This window comes from Anoplophora glabripennis, unplaced genomic scaffold (genome assembly GCF_000390285.2).
Source record: "Anoplophora glabripennis isolate ALB-LARVAE unplaced genomic scaffold, Agla_2.0 scaffold517, whole genome shotgun sequence".
NCBI classification, from domain to species: Eukaryota; Metazoa; Arthropoda; class Insecta; order Coleoptera; family Cerambycidae; genus Anoplophora; species Anoplophora glabripennis.
In genome coordinates, this window is record NW_019416631.1 from 160247 (window position 1) to 167404 (window position 7158).

Sequence of the window (7158 nt, forward strand, 5' to 3'; positions counted from 1 at the left end):
AAAAAAAAGAATCATCAAAGTAAACTAAAGCCTTAAAAACTTAAAATAAATAAATCATGAGCTGGTAGAGAAACCACTTTAACCGCTCAGTTATTTGTCGAGAAACGAATTGAACGCATGAACGAAACGAACTCCAGTCAAGAACTTAAGACGCGCGTGATTTTTAAATTTCTCGATTTCTCGACACTTTTCTCGTCTCGAGTAAGGCCAGATTTCCCGGGAATTCTCGCTTCGAGAAGTCTCGACCAGAAAACAGATTCTTTCATCACAATATTTTATTTACTGACGAATCAACATTCACAGATAATGGCGTGGTTTCCTCTCAAAATTGTAGATACTGGGCTAAAGATAATCTAAATTTTCGATTTATAACTAATAGTTAAAAATTTTAAAAAGTAAATGTCTGTTACGGCATAATGTATCATAAAATAATAGTCCACGGGCCCACGTACAAAAAAAATGATTACCAGCAAGCTGTACAGCTTAAGTGTGACGAGTCTCCCAAGATTTGACTACGAGGAAAATTGAACGATAAGTTTTCTCGTGATTTTCAAGAAAACATGTCAATCTGGCATAAACATGGAATGTTATGACCAGCACGTTTTTAAAGTTTAAATGAAAGATCATCTTCGGGGGCGTCGGACTGCAAAAACTTCTCAAGAATTTTGTCGGACAAAAAGATAATTTCATTTCAAATCTTATTACCAAACCCTCCCAGAAAAATGAGCTTGCTGGTTGTCACCAACCATAATGTCACCAAATCGACATATTTGAGGTGAGGGACAAATACCACTGTTGAATTTTCCTCGTAGTCAAATCTTGGGAAACTCGTCAAACTTAAGCGGCACGCAAAGTTACAGCTTGCTGGTAATCATTTTTTTTTATACGTGGGCCCGTGGACTATAATTGGTCCTTACTTTTTGGAAGAACATCTTACTTAAAATTCGTATTTGGAAATTCTCAATATTTTTTTTGTTTTGGTAGAACTAGACAGCAAAAATTTAGAGTTCAGAAGGAAACTAATATTTCAACAAGACAGATGCCCAGGATGCCCTGCATATTCCACACTTCTAGTGAGAAACTGGCTTGACGTTCACTTCTCGAACTATGGGCCAATACTTTGGCCTGCACGGACACCCGACTTGTCCCCATTAGATTCTTTCTTATGGGGATACCTAAGGCAAAAAGTTTATTCAAACGATTTTGGCGATAATATTGTTTTACTTAAGCAAACAATTCAGTAAGCTGTCACCACGAGGCTGGTCCAGATTGGCGGGTCCAAAACGTAGTACAACAAATGAGTATACACTCATACTGAGCTGGTATACAGGGCTATTATTTTCAAGCGCGATTGTAGCCTCAGTGAAATGCGACAACGATTTTTCAGTTTCTTTTAAACAAAAATTTGAAAGCATTTTTAGTAAATAAATGTTTTATCCCTTTTGTCTGTTTTTTTTTTCTCCTGCTGTATTTAGTTAAATGTAGTTAGTTGGACTATTGTTATAGAATTTAATAAATAAAAAAAGTCAATTTATTTTCAAGTTATCAGGATAAAAACTGTTACTCCCTGTAAATGTAATCTCTCTTTTTTCAACCCCATACCTTTATTACGCCCTTTTTTCTTTTTATGTGTCCATTTCACCCCGTACATCCATTTATTCCGCCAAGATTATCATCACCGGATGTAAAATCTGTTTAAACTCATGTATATTGCCCCATATTTCCTCACGGCATTATTATATCTACCCTAGGTCGCCGCAATTAGCCAGATCCTAAATCCTCCTCGAGTAACATAGTCCATGTGGAATTGTAAATTACCAATTTCATTTCGAATCCGAGATTAAATTTCGCCCCAAACACACCCCCCGCCCCGCTTTAACTGTTGCGCTTCCGTCCGTATCACGAAATTAATGAGCTTCGGATAAGCGCGTAGATCGCGAAGTAATTTTGTTTATGCCGTTATTGTTAACGTGAGGGATATTCCCGGAAAACTTGGAATGAGGGATGATCCACGCGCCACCTACTCCGCGAAGTCTTATTGTTACCTCGGGAAGGTAACAACCTTCATGAATTCATCCGGTCGGTATTAAGCCCAGTACACACATACAGTGTAGGAAAGTACCGATGGTCTATCAGAAGTTACGTAGGAGCGATAAAGTAAGCCATAGAAATCCATGTGATAGACAAGGATGGATATAATGAAGGCATCTAATAGTCAACGCCCATTTCGCCCTTTCACAAATAAAATCCACTTCTTATTTGTCAAGTTATCAAACTTATGTTTTTTTGAAGGAAAATTGTAGCAGGTCACAGGATGACGTAGGTGGGAAGTAGCACGGTAGATGGAGCCACTTACGCTCTGTGAATACACTCTTTGTGTGAATAACGACACTAAAGCAGCTGGATCGCTCTAAAGACGTAATGATGAGGACCATCAATAATTCCCAAATCGATCTATGTCTGGTTGGTTTTTGCGTGTACACTCTAACGTATTTATTATGATGTCGGTAAACGTTTCAGTCTTAAAATTGTAGTTACCTAATAATAGTCATATATGCACCGACGCGCCCTGGTACGTAAGAAACACTGACATATTACGAGACTTACAATACACAAACGCTACACAGATAATAAGACAAAACGCGGAGAAACGATTTGACGTAGCCGCTAGACATGACAATCCCCTCCTCAGGCAAGCCGTTGACTACGTACCCGACGTGACCGACAAACACAAAAGACCTAGACACCAACTTTTTGACCCTGGGTGACCACCCCAATGACCCCCCCCCCTGCCCGCTAACCTTTTCTGTTTCAGAGACAGCCAGGATCAAGAAACGAAGACAACGACACACACACACACATACACACCCCCCATACCCTCCTTACCCCTCCCCTCCCGCGCTAGCCTAAGGGCCACCTTAGCAAAGCGCATCCCAGGCTGCATAGCCGCACTACCCTACCCAACCATACCACACATAAACATGACACTACCCCCGGGGTTTACACCGGCCGCATTTGCGGTCGGGGTAGACGACGGATGGGGCCCACCTACGAAGGCTGTCCAGGCCTACACAAGATGAGGCAGGATAAAGAGGGATAATCCCCCTCGATCCCAAATCATTGAGGCCAATTTCTAGCCATAGAATAATGGCAGTCATATATGACGTAGCATTTAATGCAGTACAACTTTAATTCTCAAACTGTTAAATACATTCCCAATCGGCGTATTGTAAACTTTAATAAAACTATGAGACAACTTACTTATACCTATGACATTTTACTGACTTTAATACAAATAAACCAAAATCCTTACAAAAACTCCATTAAATGACGTTTACAACTCGTTTATAAAGCATTTAATAGTTACAATCGGCATTAACAGTTTAGTTTTAATAATACAATTTTACAAACATTAGTATAGAAAAATATAGAACTTCTAATTTTTTTTAAGACGAACAGCGTCATGTAAATTATTAGCCTTTCCCCCAGGACTGCAGCCTTTATTATCCGCATTTACTGGGTAAATTTTCCGTGCACCGCGCGCTCGCTGAATACTAAAGCACACAGCCATCAGCGAATAGACCCCGACGCGGCCGCCATCCTCTCTAAAATGCAAAGTTCCCGATTCAGCGGGATAAGCGTCCAAAAAAAAAGACCGCCTCGTCCCGGCAGTTTGTATAAGGGCAGGTTTACATGATTACGAGGAAAGCCTTTCCAATAGCGGCGCGCCGGGATGGGTTTTTTTATAGCCGGGCGACGTGAGGGATGAGCGGGGGACAATTATGGGTATCGATTGGGGGGGGGACGGAACTCGACGTCTTTAAAACGCGTTTGTCAAGAAAGAGTGTTTGTTACAAAGAGAAAATGTTTAATAATTGCATTACTTATGATTAGTGAATGACAACTCCTTTTGATCAAGGTCCGTCAGTAAATCGTACATTCCAGGTGCGTACTTTATTTTGTAAAAATTTTTAAGAATAATGAAACATTATCATGAAGGAGGTTGACCAACTGTTTGCTTGGATAAGACGTACATTTATTCTTCGCACATCCATGAAAATGCTAGATGTAATGAAAGCAGCGAAGGGCTTTGAAGATCTGTACCAAAATAATGTTTAGGTATACTGCTGAATGGAAAATGGTTATGAACCAAAGGTTACAAGACAAAGGAATTCAATTTGCGGTAATTATATTAAAAATAGAGTTATAAAATATTATGAAAATGCAAAAGTCAAAATTTAAAATATAAGAAGTCGGTCAAATTTTACAGAAAGGTCATACAATTTAGGGCGTGTGATCTCGCGTTCGTCTCCAGTAACGTAATTGGCGTTACACGCCCCTCCAACCCTCCGAAGTAAAATTGTGGGAGCAGGGTTTGAGATGCCGCGTGACGTCAGCACCACCACTACGTCACTAGATAAAAGACAGCAGACTCGTCCGTCAGTTTGGAGCCCACTTCGTCATGTCATAATCATAGATCACGGTTGTCAGCGGTGGTTTCCTACGGTTTCAATTAGAATTTTGTGTTAAAAATGATTGGGTGTTCGGCTCCAAATTCTACGAATCATTCGAAAAATGGCTACAGATTCTATAGGTAAGTACTTTTGCATATAGTCATTCAGCACGACAGTAAAGTTTAATCCAACTCCATATAACCTCAAATTGAAATTTCATCAGTTTTTCAGAAATTTGTATTGCTTTTAAAGTCGATTTGTAAATATTATTTGCTACAAATTTTCCATACATTTTAGGTTCCCAGTAGATCCCGAAAGACGCAAAAAATGGTTAGGTAATAATTTGCAGAAGACAGGATTGGAATCCCACACAGAATGATGCTTGTGTTTAGTAAGTTTTTGTAGTAATTAATAAAATTTCCTGTTAAGGCTCATTTTGAAGAATCACAGATAAAACAACATTGTGCTGATGGAAGAAAACTGTTGGCTGTTGCCGTTCCTACTATACTAAATGTATCGAATCTTCCAAAGTTATTGCATGTTTACATTTACTATACAATTTTTTGTTATTAAATCAATAAGTTTAACTGATCTTTCATGAATATACATAATAATTGAGTTCGTCCTGTTGTATTCCTCTACGTAAATAAATAAATTAAACGAGGTTGTACTTTTTTTTGGTAATACCATAAATCCGAATTTGTCCTGTAAGGGTAACTGAAAGTAAACTTGAATTAAGTCACAAGTTAAATGTTTCCAAGGTTTTAATATAGGTACAATACTGTATGGTTCTCGAGATGCTTGGTAATAAAGATTATGACCTGTATCATTAATACATTCCTGATGTCGAATATGTGCGGTCAAATATACAAACCCTCCTTGAACATTTTCATGAGTTATATTTTTGATATGATTTGATTAATGTTAAAAAATGGCATAACCATAAATTTATATCGAAACGCTCACGTTCACATCTTTTTCTTAACTAAATAATTAGGTACATTTTTTTTGTAATTCATAAAATGTGTACACACTGTACACTTAACTAAAATTTAGTAATATTCTGGTGTATATTTTATTTGAACATTCAGAAAAATTTAACTTTAAACTTTAAATAAACAAACAGATTAAAATCGGCGGTTATTTTCATTGACCTTGAAGAGGTGGTGGGCTTCAAAATGGCGGACAAGTCAGCTACCTTTTATGTAGTGATGTAACCGCCACGCGTGCCTCTATCCAATTTTTCATTACTATTCACTTTTTTGTCTATTTTATTCAATAATTACATTTATTCACAATTAAACTGGAAAAAAATTAAATTTTTTATACCGATGACTATGTAACCATCTGTCCACCACCACTGTCGAACTGGGGTGAATTACCTCAGAATCTGGCCCTTATAATCCGGTGGGTGGGTATGATGCCCCCTGGCGGAATATTAATTTTTCTGGGTTTAATAAAACCTCGGCAACGGCCGAAAACAATATTAGAAAACTTAGGGAGTAATAATTTAAATTTGGGTAAAGGAGAGGGTTATTAAAAGTCGGGGGCGTTGGAAAGTAGACATAATGAGAGAGCTCGAGGTAAAGGGCCTTGTCTTCTTTCGTATAAATTTTTTTAATGAGTTCATCTATCGACTAACCTACCTATTAAAAGGTCTTGAGTACTCTTCGTCAATTCAACATCTCTCTTGAAGAATTCTCAACTAATCGGAATATAAAAACGAATTTCTTCAACGTTACGTAAAAAAATATGTTTTGACTATTAGAAAAACGACTAATATTTATATTATGATTTCCTATAACTGTTTCAGAACAATGCTTAAAAGACATCAACTGTAGATATCTCAAATCTATTATTTTATATTTAGATGCATGTCATCAGGAATGAGTTTGCGGGTGAGTTAGACCCACCCACAGATGGAAATACTTAATACTTACATCAAATAATACTGTATGATTGAATTTTTCTCTTTTTTTTCCTTTTTCTGAGTCTTGTAAATCTCTCCCAGGTATTGAATTGAAGTGTTATACAACCCTCTGATGGACATAAACAGACATCATCCAGAGTACAGATCTGCTACAGCGAGATTCGAACAAGTACCTCAATCGATCTAGTTTAATTTTTGAGTAGCGTTTTTGATATCTCGACTACTGCAGCTCCTATTACTGTGTTACTAGATTTTAGAATATAATTAGACTTAGGGCCAAATTCAGAGACTTCCCTAAATCTATACTAACCTTTCACTCATCTCAAACTTATGCTTCACTCAACTTAGGTGCCCTCATGTCATTCTCAATTCTGGTATTCAGAAATGTGTATAAATAAGTCACTAACTTGAGTGTGCATCAAACCACAAATTACTAGATAAGGAAACAGTTGGCTCCTCAAATATTACCAAAAATATGTCATCAGTGGAAACCTAATGTCACAGTATTTCTTTATTTTGAATTTGAATAACTGACGTTGAAAATATATACATAATAAGTTACATTTAAATAATAAATAATGAAAATCAAAAGGTCTAATTAATTATCCAGGTAAAAACGATCCTCATATATTCCAAGTAATAATTAGTTAGTAGTTAGTAATATTTAGTTCATTTTCCCTACTATATACTTCATATAGATTAGAATGAGTGACAAGCAATCATTTATGAGGTATGTAACAGAAATAATTTTTAAAAAATAATTATAATTTATAT